This window comes from Macrobrachium nipponense, chromosome 25 (assembly GCF_015104395.2).
Source record: "Macrobrachium nipponense isolate FS-2020 chromosome 25, ASM1510439v2, whole genome shotgun sequence".
In the NCBI taxonomy this organism is placed as follows: Eukaryota; Metazoa; Arthropoda; class Malacostraca; order Decapoda; family Palaemonidae; genus Macrobrachium; species Macrobrachium nipponense.
The window spans coordinates 32286043-32304030 of record NC_087214.1 but is presented as its reverse complement, the minus strand read 5'-3'; the positions used below and the strand labels follow the sequence as shown (position 1 = coordinate 32304030).

The 17988-nt window shown below is 38.1% G+C and overlaps 1 protein-coding gene across 3 annotated transcripts in view; it reads left to right on the top strand.

Moving 5' to 3' along the window:
- LOC135199314 (uncharacterized) overlaps positions 1-17988 on the top strand; it is a 246646-nt gene that overhangs the window by 134608 nt on the left and 94050 nt on the right. For all 3 annotated transcript variants that reach the window (XM_064227224.1, XM_064227223.1, XM_064227226.1), the window contains one exon: positions 12095-12119. The gene's annotated coding sequence lies outside the window, so the exon portion shown is untranslated. The remainder of the gene's footprint in view (positions 1-12094; positions 12120-17988) is intronic.

The following is a 17988-nucleotide window of genomic DNA, read 5'->3' as shown; positions in this document are numbered from 1 at the left end:
CACTCCTAGTCACTTTAAACATAAATTCTCAAAACCCTTCACATTGCTTCAATCAATTGTCCTACACTGTCAAGAAGCAAGGAACAGAAAAATATGACAGCAAAGAAAATATGATTTTATGAATTTCAACTTGACACACATTGACACGAGGGTACAGGGCGATTTAACTTCCTGGTCATAGACCCACTGACATATATTAAATAAAGGGTGAAGGGAAATTGTACGGGTGGAGAACATAACTTTATTCTGCAGGTCACCCAAATATCACAGACTGATTTTATAAAGGAGAAATTCTCATGCGAAAACATTCTGTAACTCTATACCTTCCAGTGATTTATATTGCTGACATTTTATAGGAATGCGTAAACAACATTTCTTTTTGTCCTTTAGTCCCTGTATATTATTGTAGCATTTTATAGTACATCTGCATTGTTTTCCAATTATCTCTGTAGTGAATGCATAGATATAAAAATGGAAACGAGAAAATTGGAAAGGAACAACTTTTGGAAAAGGAAAACTGGAGAATAGGCGGAGCTTTTGATATCAAACACAAATTGGAACAAACCTAAAAATAGGGCATCCAACATAGACCTAGAACCATACACTAGTATACATAAGAAACCCCCTATTACGCTTGATATTTCAAGTTCGTTTTTCCTCTTGAGAGGATTGCCATAAATGCCAAAGTCCCACTTGGACTGGAATCCATATACACAGGCCTCAGGTTCGTCAACTCTGCAGAAACAGCTTTACATGTATCGAAGCTGTCCTCAGTTAATTTCTCGTGTTATTCTAAAGGTGAGTTTACACTAGGCTTCACCGCACGCTGCATACGTAAGACTCATCACCGACTACTGGACTGCTCATTAGGGTGAGTTAGTGGTGTGGCGTGAATTTGGGAGGAGTTGGTGATGAATCTTACGTATGCACTGTGTGGTGAAGCTTAGTGTAAACTCACCTGAATGCACTAGGACGCTTTCAGCTGTATCCATTACGTCTAAACAACCGGACCGTAATTTCGCCAGGTGTAACCGAGTGATGAAACTTCTCCTTGAAATCAGCAGGACGCCATATCTTAAGAGCCAATCACAGGATTTTCTTGAAAATAATCTCATTTATGTTTCTCACACCCAAATTATTGAAAAAATTCCAACCTACCTAACCCAACCCAACCTAACCTAACCTAACCTAGGGGCTTGGAAAAAAAACTGGCCTGGTGCAATACTAATATACATCTCAGGAATTTGCAACCTGACCACATTAAAATGATGCGTCAAGTGTGGACGAGTTCTAAGACCGAAAGAGTGAAGAAAATTTGGCTATACAGCCAACACAGGGGAAGGAGGTGGGGAGGGGGGAGGTAATTTCAGCCATTCAGCGCTTAAGATTGCGGAGAGAGGGAATTGTAGTGGTTGGGACAGCAAGCTGTAAGAATCGAAAAAGAGACTGGAGGTAAAGTAAAAGGCTAACATATGTGTGCAGCTTAGAGAGCCACAGGCACGCTGCAGACATCCTTTAGTAATGTCTACGATTTTTCTAGCACTGATAGCACTTACCTCCCTACTGGGGCCAAGTTCTCAAGTTAAGAATGAAGATGTCTGAAATCCCTCTATAACCAGAGAAAGTCTCACAAACACAAAATGAATAACAGCCACTGTCGAAGCCTAACCAGGCTCATCTTTTCATGAATTATGGACGAACGGTAGTCTTGGGCCCGGAGCCGAAGAGTCAAGTTATTCCTAGTGTTATTTTTCCACCCAATAAAGACATTCCAAGACCGCAATCTCTGCTTCCATTAGTAATTCTGATTACAAAATATATAAAGGTCGATTTTATGTTGTTCTTTCCTCTCTCTCTCTCTCTCTCTCTCTCTCTCTCTCTCTCTCTCTCTCTCTCTCATACAAACACATAACTATCGAAAGAAACCCATCTCTCTCTCTCTCTCTCTCTCTCTCCACAAACACTATCGAAAGAAACAACCCCCCCCTCTCTCTCTCTCTCTCTATCTATCTATCTCTCAAACACTATCGACAGATACACCCTCTCTCTCTCTCACAACATAAAAACTATATATAATATATATATATATCTATATATATATATATATAATATATATATATATATATATATATATATATATATATATATATATAGGACACACCCTCTCCCTCTCTCTCAAACACTATCGAAAGATACACACACACACACTCTCTCTCTCTCTCTCTCTCTCTCTCTCTCTCTCTCTCTCTCTCTCTCTCTCCCATACATACAAATACACTATACTGAGGAAATTCCTACCTACCTACCTACCTATCTGCACAAATGTATATTAAACAACCATGAATAAATTGCTACATTCACTGCCATACAAGCACAGAGGCAGGCACAAACATCCATAAATCCCGCCTTCCAAGCAACACGCAATACGTATTCCGCGCCACTCTTCATACAGCGCGCATGACCGCACGACCAATTGAATTACGCCACCAATATCTGCATGACGAACACTACTTCCAAAAAGTGGCTTTGGAAAGCGACCGGGACATAGCTAATCATATATTAATATATATATATATATATAAATATATATATATATATATATATATTATATATAATATATATTATATATAATATAATCTAGCCCCTGGGGCTCAGTGTGTCAGGAAATCAGCTCATTCTTCCAGTGCCGTGACTGTCGCTTCTTCCAAGCCTATGATTCGTCAGATAAAACACCGTTTCATTTACATCTGACCGATTATGGCTACACGATAAATTCAACTGCCCCTGCCGCCGGCCTAAGTGTATGTAAATACAGTACAGAATTAGTGAACATTTTTGAGTTTGTTTGAAGATATTCTCATACCTCCTCACTCACTTCATAGCACTTATTAGTCCACTGAGAGAGAGGAGAGAGAGAGATAGAGAGAGAGAGAGAGGAGAGAGAGAGAGAGAGCCCTGTAGTGGAACTGGGTTGGATTTAAAGTTGACAGATGGAAAAAAAAGGCTAAAATCGAGCTGGAATGGTATGACTGGAGAGAGAGAGAGAGAGAGAGAGAGAGAGAAGAGAGAGAGAGAGGGCAAGATGCAGGTTCTGACACACCATTATTGTTATTTTAAATCATGGTGATCCCGCTAGGATTCAAAATATTCGAACTGTGGAGATCTCCTGACCCAGAGACTTCAGAATTCAACTCTTGTTATAGATGGAATATCTAAAATATTTTTATTTAATAAAATATATTCTTGGAGAGGACTTTATCTTTTTATTAAGTTTTATTAATCACTTACAAAGTGAAGGCATTGTAGTAACATATATAAATTCACTGAACAGAATCGTTACGAATACCCCTATAATAATAATAATAATAAAAATAATAATAATAATAATAATAATAATAATAATAATAATAATAATAATAATAATAATAATAATAATAATAAAGCCTAAAAAGACTCATGCGTATATGAAAATTCAAGCTAAACAAAACAACTCGACAAATTAAACAAAATGGCTATAAGGACACACTCATCACTATGCAAAGGGAGTATTAGTGATTATGCTATCGCCCAACCATGCCATATCAATCCACCACATCTGCGCAAGTACGTCAAGTTTGAGTAAACACACACACAAACACACACACACGAGCGCGCGCGAAGTGACCTAACTGTACATATCTTGAAGATCGGGCTCCTAGAATCTAGGCGTTTGCACATTTTTCATTTACGGTGTCAATAATGTGGAATTATGCAAAAGCAAAAAGATTTGGTTTCAATTGTGAATGGGACTGTCTTTACAGCAATACATGAGAATATATATATATATATATATATATATATATATATAATATATGTATATATATATATATATATATATATATATATATATAATATGTATATGCACGAAATAGAAATACAAATATAAAATGTACTTACGTCCTATTATATATAGCATATCATATACATATACAAATATATATACATAACATATACAGTATAAGTATATGTATATATAATACATCCATACATACACGACAGCATTCGTATTCATGAATGCAAATCAAGTCCCAAGATACAAGCGAGAAAACCCGTGCAAATCCTGTTTCTTAGTCATCACAAACACGACCGCCAACCATCTAAATAAATAAATGCTAATATTAAAGCCTTATTGGGGTTCATTTTCCGTTCTTGATGCGCCTTCATATAAGCCTGAGAGAGAGAGAGAGAGAGAGAGAGAGAGAGAGAGAGAGAGAGAGAGAGAGAGAGAGAGAGAGAGAGTCTTAATATTGATATTATTACTTTTACCTCTTCAAGAATGAATTCCATTTATCAGACTTACTAAACACATATGACAGTGAAGGCAGGAAGAGGAGAGAGAGAGAGAGAGAGAAGAGAGAGAGAGAGAGAGAGAGAGAGAGTCACATTATTGATATTACTTTTACTTCTTTAGAAATGTAATCCAGTTGTCAAACACTCATGACTGAAAAGGCAGGAGAGAGAGAGAGAGAGAGTCATAATATTGATATTACTTTTAGCTCTTTATGAATGAAATCCAGTTAGCAGACTTACTGTACACACGACTAAAAATAGAGGAGAGAGTAGAGAGAGAGAGAGAGAGAGAGAGAGAGAGAGAGAGAGAGGATATATGTAGTTGGTCATTTATAAAAAATTTACTAGTGGGCACCTGTAAAAGTACTAACCAAACCTAATGCACCTTAACTTCATTGATAAAAGTTCCCTTGACTGTCAGTGAGGTAATGCATATGAAGATTAAAAAAAAAAAAAGTGCAATAAACCTTAGCAGTCTGGTACGAACGGCAATGGGTCTCAATGAGGCCTGCGAAATGAGACCCCCTAAACATTTCGGTCTTTCTCAGGAGCTCGTCTGCTCATTATACTTATATGGAGGTTTTAAATGCCCACAGAAATACCCCAAGACACCTGCCGTGTAGCTATTAACCGGGAAAGGGGTTGGGGGGAGGAGTTATGTTAGTGGGGGAGTGGGTATTGTGGGGAGAGAGTAGGATTAGAGGGAGGGAGGGGGGAGGTGGTGGGGAGGGGTGGTGGGGGGGGAGAAGGGATGAAAGAACACCCTGTCTATGGGTTTGCTGAAAATCGATTTCAGACATATTTGGTCCTATTTCTTCCTAAGAGTGGACACCGCCAATACTCTCTCTCTCTCTCTCTCTCTCTCTCTCTCTCTCTCTCTCTCTCTCTCTCTCTCTCCCCCCGTTTTTTATGCATTTATCAACCTTTACCCAACACTTTTCAGGTACCTATCTTTCTATTCATCAATCTATCCGTATCATCAATAGAATTGATTAACAAAAAAGTCCAAAAATACATATCGAGTAGGTTATACACCCTTACTGAATTTGTCTAAATGATACGAGGCAGGTCTTTTCAGTAAAATAAGCGAGAGAGAGAGAGAGAGAGAGAGAGAGAGAGAGAGAGAGAGAGATACGGCGTTGTATGACAATAAAATGTTCCATATTTCATTCTCGTTCTCGTAAAATCCTCCAGACTCTTCGCCAAACACGTAATTAACAGGAAATTATCTCCGCTTAACAAGATAATCATCTGTGTGTGTGTTTCTCACTATTTCCACACGTACACACATATGCTATGTATGTATATGTATATGTATGATATATACTAATATATATATATATATATATGTTATATATAATGTATGTTTGTATATGTATATGTACATACATACATGCATTCCAAAATAACATGAAACAATGTATACTGGTTGCCTCTTCTTTTTTCTCTCTCTCTCTCTCTCTCTCTCCTCTCTCTCTCTCTCTCTATCTAACCACCTTAGACACCATAACCCTAGATCGTAAACCACACAAATGGTCATTTGAGCCCCTACGCCACCCCCCCCCCTCTCTCTCTCTCTCTCTCTCTCTCTCTCTAAGGAAACACGACACACCCCGTGTGGTTGAATACATTTTTCGTACAGTTGTTGCACTGAACAAATAATAATAATAATAATAATAATAATAATAATAATAATAATAATAATAATAATAATAATAATAATTAATAATAATAATAATCTCAGCAGTCCATGATCTTAGATAGCCTCGCAAAAATTCATAATGGTAACGCACTAATATGAAAGTTACAATAAGTTACGAGGATTTGGATGTCTCCAAGACTTGTTAGTCCATCCTACTAATGATTTTGTCTAGCTTTCTTTTAAACTCTTTCACACTGTTGCTGTTTACAACTTCTGGTGGCAGTTTATTCCACGTCTCACATATCTTGTATGTAAAGAAGTTCCCACAATGGGATGTGTTGTATCTCTTCAGTTCTAGTTTCCATCCATTATTTCTTGTCTGGTTTTCGTTTAACGTAAATTCGTTACCAGCTACTTTTCTTATGCCTTTCAGTATTTTGAATGTTTCTATTAGTTGTTCTCGCAATCGTCGTGTTCCTAAGCCATACTTGTTCAGGCTCTCTAGTCGAGTGAGAGAGAGAGAGAGAGAGAGAGAGAGGGAGAGGAGAGGAGGAGGGAGAGAAGGAGGAGGAGAGAGAGTTTTGGAGGGAAAAATTACTGTCTCCGAAAGATAACATACACAAATATATATATATATACTATATATATATATATATATATATATATATATATATACCTTATATATATATATATATATATATATGTGTGTGTGTGTGTGTGTGTGGTGTGTGTGTACCCACTCACATACAAAGAAATTTCGGAAGAAAGTTAAAACTCCAAAAGTCCATTATGGATTTTATCCCAAACCATGCCGAAACACGAGACTTCAAAGCTGGGCATCACTGAAGACATATTGCCCCTCTATCCAAATCGGGCATCCTGGGCCGTGCCCCGCTGCGTGATTTAAGAACAACACGGGTTTAAACGCTAATCGTCATATTTCAAGAGAATGATGTGTAGTGCATTGTAAACCGGATCAGTCTTTTAATAAGGAAATTTTTCATTCCGAACACACACACACACAACATATATATATATATATATATATATATATATATATATATATATATATATATATATATATATATATCTAGCAACAGTACTTCAATTCATACTGTTAGCATTAATTCTTATGAGGTTTTAAAATTATCATTATTGCTAGGAATTCGTGCAATAATTTTTATCATACATATTCATTCCTATTTTGCAAATGACTGTTATTTTTATCATCATTATCGTCATTATTCCAACTAAATACAGTTATATGAATCTTATTTCATATAATTGTGTTTAGTTGGAATAATAACAATAATAATGATAACAATAGTTATTTGCAAAATAGGAATAAATATGTATCTAAACAAAGTTATATGAAATCAGATTCATATAAGAAACTATTAAGCACGAACGGAAAAACGCAAACTATCAACACTTTATTAAAAAAAAAAAAATTTCCTGCATTCATCATCGGCCTTGGCAACAACAAACGCACATTGCTTTCGAGCTCAAAGTGCTTGAGCACGCTTGGTTAAGGCTAAGGAACTTGACGACGACTATTATGCCAAATAAAATGAGATATTGCTTATCACGTAACGAATTTACAGACTTTGAAATTGGGCCGAGAAGGAAGGTGTTTGGCGTCAGTGAAAGCAAATACTGTGCTAAGAACTATGATATCGTATCTTGCACTGACTTCCGAAATAAAATATCGTTTTATAACCCTGGGGTCAAGAATGTACTTGAAATCAACATGGTGGAACGCGGAAAAAAACGATACACAAATAAAAGAATAATTTTTTTTCCCACGAAACCAAAATTGACAGGAAATTCACATATTTATGAAGAAGTCTGATGACTTTGGAGGAAATGAATTTGGCAGTAGTGTTTGTTTGGAAGGATAGAATTGGTGATTATTGCGGTCCTAAGTAGAAAAGGGATCAGCCAAACCGAGAGGTCAACTTAGGTACGAGCTCTTTTCACTTTTGTTACATGACCAGCAAGTTTACCACAATCTCTGAAGCCGCCAGTCATATCTCTGTTAGATTTATATTCCGATATTGCGCGCTTACATTTGTAAAGAGATAAAGCAGTAAAATACTCGCAAGCTTAATATATTACGAGTAAAACTATTATTGTAAAAATATAAAGATATCTAATATCATTCCATCTGTTGCTAGGCTAAAACCTCGACTTGAATTTCAGATCAGAAGGGGTAATTGTGGAAGGATGAACCAAGACTTCATCCAATTCAGAACAGTAATCCGAGAAAACAAGAGCCTTCAGAATATAATCATATTCTGTTTGACCTCCGGAGATTACTACATCATGTTAGGACAGTTAGGCAAAACTCGTTTCTGAAAAGAAGGAATCTTATTTTAATATTTCGGTAAAACGGATTTTCGGGAGATTTCAACGCATTACGGGAAATTATCTCCTGTGGAGATAATCTGAATAGAAAACTGTGGCTTCAATGTAGTTATTTTCTGGAGATTTCAACGCGTTATTGAGAATGATCTTCAGGAATAAAGCCTTTATTTTCCGCTTAACACGTCCACTCTCAAAGACTTAAGCAAATCGAGTTATTTCAAAGATGTTTTGCAGGAGACAACTGAAGAATCAAACACTTATGTTACCAAGCAAGGTTAGAACAAATTAAAAGAAACGATAATAAAAACCTTTTGGGGAACAAAAAAGTTTAATATTCCAAAAATCATTCTCGGGCAAAAATGTTTTTTTCAAGGCAAGAGTCCAGTGGGGTTGGCGACCCCGGAAGAACAGTATCTCGTAGCGTTCCATATTCACGAAGAAGAGGGGAAAAAAAGGGATTTAGAGTGGTTGGACAGCAAGTATCTAAAGTTGGAAATGGGAGAAAACCCCAAAAGGGCCTATAAGTAATAGTTGAGAGAGTCTGGACAGCATAATTGAAGTGAGAAGCTGGAATGGAGGTAAAGTAAAAGGGCAGAAAGTGGGTGCAGCCATGGGTCGAAGAGACACTGCATAAACTTTTTTTTCAAGTAATGCATACATTGCAACGCGTGAGGAGCACTGATGGTGCTACCACGATACCCCGGATAGAAGGAAAGAAGTAATATGTATAAAAAATACATTATTAGGAGAGGGACAGGATAAAAAAAAAATTATAGTAGATTCACATCAACTGTGCATCGATGTCTAGGCCAGTCTCTTACGACGCTTCTGATTGGCTGTTAATAAGCCAATCACAGGGCTGGAAACTCTCAATCTCTAGAGAAAGTTCACATAGGCATGCTGTATGTTGTACCTCTCCAGAGGGATACTTTTGAAAGGCGTATCCCTCAGGAGAGGTGGAACATAATACATCCTGCCAAAGTGAACTCTCGAGAGAGACTGAGAGCTTCCAGCCCTGTGATTGGCTTATCAGCAGCCAATCACGAGCGTCGTAAGGGCTGATGTCAATTTACTGTAGGTATATAAGTGTTCTATCATCTTCCTGGCTTCAATGAAAAGGGCAGTAACTTCCTTTCTTTAAATCTTTAGCTGGAACCCCTCATGGACAGAGTCAACAGACTATAAACCCAAGAGGGCTTCAAAAGGGAATCAGGATGCAGAGACAGAAAGAGACAGGTTATAAGAAACAGGTGAAAAAAAGAAGAAGAATTTTGGGGGAATGAAAAAAAAAACGAGAAAAACGGTACACCTGAAGTCAGAAGACGTCACTGAAACATCTGTAGATCAGAAATTTTTACAACTGAACGAGGCAAACTATCCCATATCTTAGTTGTAACCAAAATAAAACTGAGCAGTATTAAACCTGAAGCTAAGATAGTCACACTGTTTGCAACAGCAACCTCCTGCCTAGTGTTACGGACGATGTAATCTAAATATTTATGAGAAAGCAGGATAAAGAAAAAAAAAATGTCAATACTCAGACCAAGTAAGTCAGCGTTGTTGAGAGACAATCTCATTTAGGAGAGGCTAAAGGCCTCCCACAGGTCTCCTTTGAAGACAAACAAGAAAAACAAACGAAACGGACCCTTGAAATGGACGCTAACAGAAGCTTGCGTCACTCACTCCCGTCAAAGGAGAGGTATACAAACAGAATAATTTGGCTCTGGCGAGGCAACAATAGGCAGCCGCATACATCAACTTTGCAATTTCCCATTGCAAGCTGAATCACCAACTTCATTATGTCCCGACAATCATCTTTTCAATGAGGTAATGATCAGAGAGAGAGAGAGAGAGAGAAGAGAGAGAGAGAGAGAGAGAGAGAGAGAGAGAGAGAGAGAGTTACTGGCTAGCCGACTAGGCTCTCGCTTGTTAATTTCTAGCGTATGCGGGTTTCCACCCAGTCTTTAAGTGCTTTGCATTTCATTTAAGTTATATATTATATATATATATATATAATAATATATATATGATATATATATATATATATATATTTGTATATATATATATATATATATATATACATCTATATATATCATATCTATATATATATATATATATATATAGCTATATATTATATGTATACATCTCTCTCCCTTTATATGCACATATATAGTATTACACACACACACACACACACACACACACACACACACACACACACACACACACATATATATATATATATATTATATATATATATATATATAATTCTTGTCTGATAATCTTTTGTTGATGGCTGTATTGCTGTATTATCTCTCTCTCTCTCTCTACTCTCTCTCTCTCTCTCTCTCTCTCTCTCTCTCTAACGCTTTGTGTATGTTATATATAAATATTTAGTTTTGTCTAACAAATTACTGCTAATTTAATAATTCCCCCTCTCTCTCTGTGACTGCGTAATTCTATCATGTCTTAATTTCCAGAAAAGTTCTCACAACTACCAAGCCCTGATAACCTCCTCTCTTCCAACTGCGAAAATCTAATTCATCTGTTCCTTTCTCACTCCAAAATTCCACGAGGAGAATGAGCACCCTCCAGAAAACGAACGCTTTATAACTGGGACTTCATAATTACGACAGGAAACGCTTTGCACGACAGATACAAACTCGAACATCAGCAGTGGGACAAGCAAAAAGCGAGCGATTTGAAACTTCGAACTGGGAAGGTATTAGAACCACTCAAACAATTCTAGTCACTCGACACTCCCAACAACGGTATTACTTGCCTCTGATCAGAAAAAACCAACAACGTTATTACTTGCATCTGATCTGAAAAAAAAAAGAGCTGTAAGCGTGAATCTTTTCAACATCACTTTAAATATTTATTTATTTACCTTTTTGCATCAAATACAAAGAGCCATCAACGTCTGAACGGATGGAACTCAAATTGTGTAAGGTATTCCATTCAACCTATTTTCTAGGTCGACTTCAACGTTATTGCTTTTTCTTTTTTCTTTCTAAGAAGGTTTATTTTTTCTGAGGGGGCGAGATAGAGGGGGAGGAAGAGTGGGAAGAGGGGGAGAGAGTGTATGAGGGGGAAGAGTGTAGGAGAGGGAAAAGGGTACTATAATGACCAGTCCCACTCAACAAAGCCACTTTGTCCGAAAGTTAACTAAAATGACTCGACCGCCAAATTCGAGGCAAACTTTCGGGGCAGCCAAGCGACACGGCAGATCTCAACTCGGGCACGGAAGAATCCAGGACAAAGCCGTGAATGGCCGGAACAGTGACGAAAATAGTAACGGAGAGGAGAAGAAAAAAGTGAACATGACATTGGCGTTCCTTTTGCGGCGTTCCAAATTAGACCGTGTATCCGAGTCTAGTCTTGCTCTAGTTTTATGTTCGACTGAAGGAGGCAAGTTTATTTTCGTTATACGGTTACACCTCGTAATCTTGGGTTTAGTTGATGCATTAACTTTGAATATAAACATTTATATCCGTGCACATTTTTGCAATACTTGGAGTTTGAAAGAACTGTAGTTATTTATATTCTAGAAATTGTTGTTTTGCTGTCATTTAAGAATGTCAGTAAAGTTGAACAAACCATCGTTATCTTTTAATTTTTATAAATGATTAACTGTATTTATTTTCTGGATATTTTGTTGTAACAAATTCACGATGATGATATTTCTTACATTGATTATGCTTTACGGAATTAAAAATAAATTCTTCAAAAACTAATGACTATTATTTCTTTCAGGCCATACGAGAGATCATCGAATAACGTAAGTAATAAGTATACATTTTATTTGCTCAACTATTATTGAACTTATATATAAATATATTCAGGTAAATTTACAAGCTTTCGAAGACAAACTGTCCACAACGTCAGTGACTGTTTATTCTAGAAAGCTTGCCACTTTCCCTGAACAAATCGCTGCTACATACAATCCAATTTCAATGAGGCCCTGTTAGAAATTCTATGAATGCAAAGAACAATTATGTAAGTGATATATTCATTCTTTACCACAATATTTCAGTGGCATAAGAAGTTGAAAAGAAAGATCGTAGACCCTGCCTGAGCTTTCGTGTTTATATATATATGTATAATATAATATATATATATATATATATATATATATATATATATATATATATATATATATACACAACATACATACATGCACGTTGCGTACTTCTTCCATCATCCGTGTTAATTTCAGACCATCAAACATCGCAGGATGAGGTCTCCCATACATCATCCTCCAATCCATCCCAATAGACGGACAGAGGATGAAATACTAGAGGAAAACCGAACACATTTCATTTGTATGGAACACCCAGGGGGTGAAGACCCCCCTATGAGTACCCCCTGCAGGGAAAAACAGAATGACTTGCGGGGGTTTACGAGCCATTTCCTTTTATGGAGTTGAAAGTTTTTTTTTTGGGGGGGCCAAGGTCAAATATTCGCATATGGGTATGGGTTCTCGGGCCTCAATGTGACCTCCTAATTTCAGCTACAAATTGCGAATAGTGGTCATGGGTGGCTATGGGCCAGCAGCAACTACAATTCAAAGGTCGTCACCAACGAGCTTCTAACCAGACCTAATGTTGTTTAACCACACAGTTGGACACACACGTTAGAAAAAGGGTTTACGAGCAAATATATCCAAACAAATGCAAAATACCTAGAGAGAGAGAGAGAGAGAGAGAGAGAGAGAGAGAGAGAGAGAGAGACTGTTCATCGTTTTGATACCCAAATTCCTATTCTTCTCGACAGAATCGACAGGACTTTTCGGTCCGTGGATATTAAAAAATAAATAAATAAATAAAAATTAAGAAAAAAAATCATTCGGGCAGGGCACGCTTTTAAAAGTCCACAACATGCTTGGCAAGCGCCTCACCAATCAAATATATAAGATTTTAGGCAAGTGCCACTCGAAGATGGGCTTAGATAAAGGAGGCGGCTCTCTCAACCATCAGGCAAAACCTTAAAATTCCAAAACCTCTCGATCTTATATCTGTTAAGGTAGTTATCCTTCGAAGATGGACTTTCGGGGATAAGAGGGGAGGTGGGTGAGGTAGGAAGGGAGGTGTGTGGATCTTAAATTACAAATGCCGGTAAGGTACACGACCTTCGAAGGCAAATATCTTTGGGAGAAGTGACCCTCGAAGATAACACCTTGAATGAAGGCGATACTCGAGAGGAAAAGATTTTGTAAACATGTGGCCCTCGACGTCTAGTGATTGATTTAAAAGGCGACCTTATCAAGGAGCTTTATAACGCTAAAGAATATCGTACCCTCCCCACACACATACAGAGAGAGAGAGAGAGAGAGAGAGAGAGAGAGAGGAAAAAAGTTCTATTTTTTCTCTCTCTCATCTCTTTCCAACTCACCTGCAACCTACAGCACTCGATCATAAATCAAGTACAAAATGAATTGTAAGGAACAGCTCCGACAGTGGCTCCTCCTCGCCTGGTGTAGTGATCGGAGGCTTCGTCTCTTTGAGTTGAAATGGCAAATAAAACAGCAAATCAAATATCCCACTTATCATGGTCGACAGATTGTGATCATAAAACAAAAGTTCCTGCTTTCCCTCGATTCCCCAGACTTCCAAAGAAGGTAATGCGGATCGGGTACAAAGTCAGTCTCTCTCTCTCTCTCTCTCTCTCTCTCGTAGATCAAAGTTTTATCTTTCACTATTTGGAACATATTAGAAAGTCTTTTTTTCTCCCTCTCTTTCGTAACTGTCCGCTCTCTATCTCTCTCTCACATGTTTGCTCATCCACGTACTACTTTCTCATCCTGGACGTCTTTCAAAATGGCTTTGTGACACAAAACAAGAGTAGACAAACACGCACAACACACACACACGAACGCAGGCAGGAATTCCCCGTTCACGCCCTCTAGACAATCCCCGTCAATCAGTCGCTGAACCTCTCCGCGTCTTCTGCCAGCTACTGACTGACCTCATTGCCATATGCGGGGGAAGAAAGGTCACTTTTGTTACGTTTCTCGAGAATGACAGCAGACGAATAAAAGACTGAACACCGGAGAGATCATTCATTTGTATTTTTTTAAGTGACTCACTGAGCCCAGCAAAAATTTCCTCTCACATCAGAGATGTCAATCTTAAGAGTTTATATGTCTGTTTTACTGCTGATTTTACGTAAACAGAACTGTACAATCTCCAGGGAACTGTTAGTGATACCGATGCACATTCGATTAAGAAAGGCTGTAGTTCATATGAGAGATATCATGCACAAGTACGTAATATTTGAGTTTCCTAATTTACGTTATTTGCTTGTCAGCCACTTGTTGCTTCACGTCAGAAAATCGAGAGTCAATTTATTTTGACACTGTTTTTATGAGTGTTTCCATATTAAAAAAATCAAGAAATTTCACAGGTCGAAACAGAGTTTGTTTCTTACAGGATCTAACATGGTATATCAATAATTCGTTAATACAACTAATTAACAAAAGGATGAGCGTATATTTCGTTTTATCACAAGCTTCAGTTAGTTAGAACACTTATCGTTTGAGTTTTGGTGCAGCCATGGTTCAACTTTATATTAACTTGGTATTTCAAATTATATTTGATTGGACCTCTGATTTTGATACATCTGGGTTCAATTACAAATACACTAGGAGTTACACAGGTACCTATTGGGACACGCTTTGAGATCATGTCTCTCTACAAAAAATAAATAAATAAATAAATAAATGAAATAAATAAATAAGAGATCAAAAGATTACAAGAACAACCGAGACGGAATCAGCAGCAAAACCTGCACTTCAAAATCGTCAACTGAAATCGTCCAGGACATTGCACACACTTTTCACACCTTCCCTCAAGGCTCACACACGTCCCTCCACCACAGGAATTTCCAGCCTTACGCCCCGATCTGGATATGAGGTTCTTGGCCCTAATCCTTTCACTAAGACACAGGGGAAATGCCTTATGAATTCCGAGAGGAAAAACCTGTTGAAAGAGTCGAGAGTACGAAGGTTTTGCACGAAGGATCCTCACTCAACTTTGGTTCGGTTCTCCTGTGTAAGATGCTAGAATGAATTCACACTTCTTGCACATATATATAGAAGTAATACCGACCCTGACATTATTGAACTTTGTCGTCTTTCGCCTCTTGACATAATTGTCAGGTGGGGGTTTTGGCTTCCTACGTTTATATGTTTGTTCGTAATATCCCCCCGTAAATTTCTACCACTGTGTATCAGCCTTACGTCAATGGCTTAAAAATAAAAGTCAGCTCTCTCTCTCTCTCTCTCTCTCTCTCTCTTCTCTTCTCTCTCCCCGATCGTTCTCCGTCCTCTCTCTCTCTCTCTCTCTCTCTCTCTCTCAGAGGCACGGGCATTTCACTGGGCATAGCAGGAATCTGCCAGAAGCCCCTGCAGCTTGGAAAAACCCAAGTTACATTTCCAACTACTTCGACCAAAAAATGTCCTACAAACAATAAGTTCTCGCCTCGCAAGGATCACAAACACACAATGCTAATTAGCTGTTTGGAGAGTAAAGAGCATATAATATGCACCGACATTAAACATGCACATATATACAACATTTACTAACCAAATATTACGTATCTTGGGGGTGCATGCTGACAATTATGCACGCGTCCTATACATATATCTATATATATATATATATATATATATATATATATATATATATATATATATATATATATATATATATATATATATATACAGGGTGTCCATAAAGTCCCAGTACCATTACAAGTATTTATTGCACAGAATGGTACTGGGACTTTATGGACACCCTGCATTTTATAATTAATATAAAGCCCACATACGTATACAGAGGTTAAGTCGTTGTTAAGCGTGATGACGCATCAAGCATTGCACTCTTGCACTCTGAGAACTAAAAGAAGTGGCAAGACAAAACATATCAATCAGCAACGTCACTTGCCCCCAAGACACAACAACACAAAACTGGTCGCAACAACACCATTTCACTTTTGAAATGGCTACCAGTCGACCATTTTGAATAGTCTGAACATTCGCATTTTATAGCCTTTCTTCAGAACATGTTAGCTATATTTTAAGTAGAATTCACCAAAATCAACGAGACATGTTGTCATACATGAAAAAAGGAGCATACAATTAGCCAATTTTTACTGTATACAGTTGGGAGCATCTGAAGTCCTGTGCAAGAATCAAAATGGTGGCCGTAAATTTTATGAGTCATGAGTTTATTATGCCACAACTGACTCTCACTGCTAAGTCTAACAAGTATTTGCTGGTCTCGTTTCCCCGCGACTCATAATCTTCCTTTCTTCAGGAGGTGGGTAATTTACAGTTCCCTTGAGGGGCTGACACCCACCCTTTCAGTTTTCTGTAAAAGAAAACTATTGAGATGGCTATTTGTTGTCCGTCCGCAATTTCTCTGTCCGCCCTCAGATCTTAAAAACTACTGAGCCTAGAGGTCTGTAAATTGGTTTGCTGATCATCCACCCTCCAGTTATCAAACATCCCAAATTGCAGCCCTCTGGCTAAAGTCGTTTTTACTTTATTTCAAATTCAAGTTAGCCATAATTGTGCGGCTGGCACCTACAAAGGCCACCACCGGGAGGTGGCGGAAAGTTTCATACTGCATTCATACACTGTACTGAAAACTCGACTGTTACTCAGGCCGCATTTTTTTACTAGTTTCTCTTCGTCTTCACTTCCCTAGTTTTTTCAAGGCTGGGTCAGATGTGGTCACTGACTTCCCGCGCTACTGGTCTCCGCTTCTCTGGGAATTTAAGAATCCCTCCTTCAAACCCAAAACGAGAAGTCAAGATTCAATGACATGACTTTATTTCAACCACTTAGAGGAAAACTACTTACAATACGCCTGACAGGGTCCACTGCATGCAGTATCTCAGGGTCTCTGTAGTAACCTCAGTAACCCCCATCCCCTTCTTCCCCCACCACTGCCCGCTCCATTTTGGCAAAGATCTCTTAAGATCATTTCTCCCTTTTATCTTTCCATCGCCTTTCAATTTCTGCTTCTCGTTGTCTTCATCTCGTTCTACAACCGTCCTCCAATTCAAGAAAGATCCTCGGGGCTTGCTGCCAATCACAGTGTGGCGTTTTCTTGCATCAGAGTTTTATCTTGGCCACAAATAAATTGTGGAACTTTCCGATCTCCAAATGAATAAGTGAGGAGCGATTTCATTCCTCCTGTCTGCTGACGTCTCCTGAATTGAATCGGTTTTGTTATCAATTCCCTCGTATGTATCTATTTATCACCCCTTCTCCTATCACTCGTCTTTCTCTGAAGGCTGATCTTCCTTCGTAGCCCCCATTACGTTTATTATTATTAGTCTGTTGGCTCCATCTGTAAGACGTTTCGACTGGGGATTCATGCAAAGAACGAAAAGGAGAGAGAAATGTAACTCAGTGTGGTCTGGTTAAGATAATTATTTACAACAGCGACGCCAGAGAGGGTCTCTTCCAACACCCGCAGAAAAATCCCCCAATTTCACCTACTTAGATCGGGGGGATTCCGACTCTGTAATAAGATTGGGAAATTTAATGAGAAAATCCCTTTCAGGTCGCAGTCAGGGGCTGACGCATCCCCTGTTGCGACAGAACAGCTGAGAGAGAGAGAGAGAGAGAGAGAGAGAGA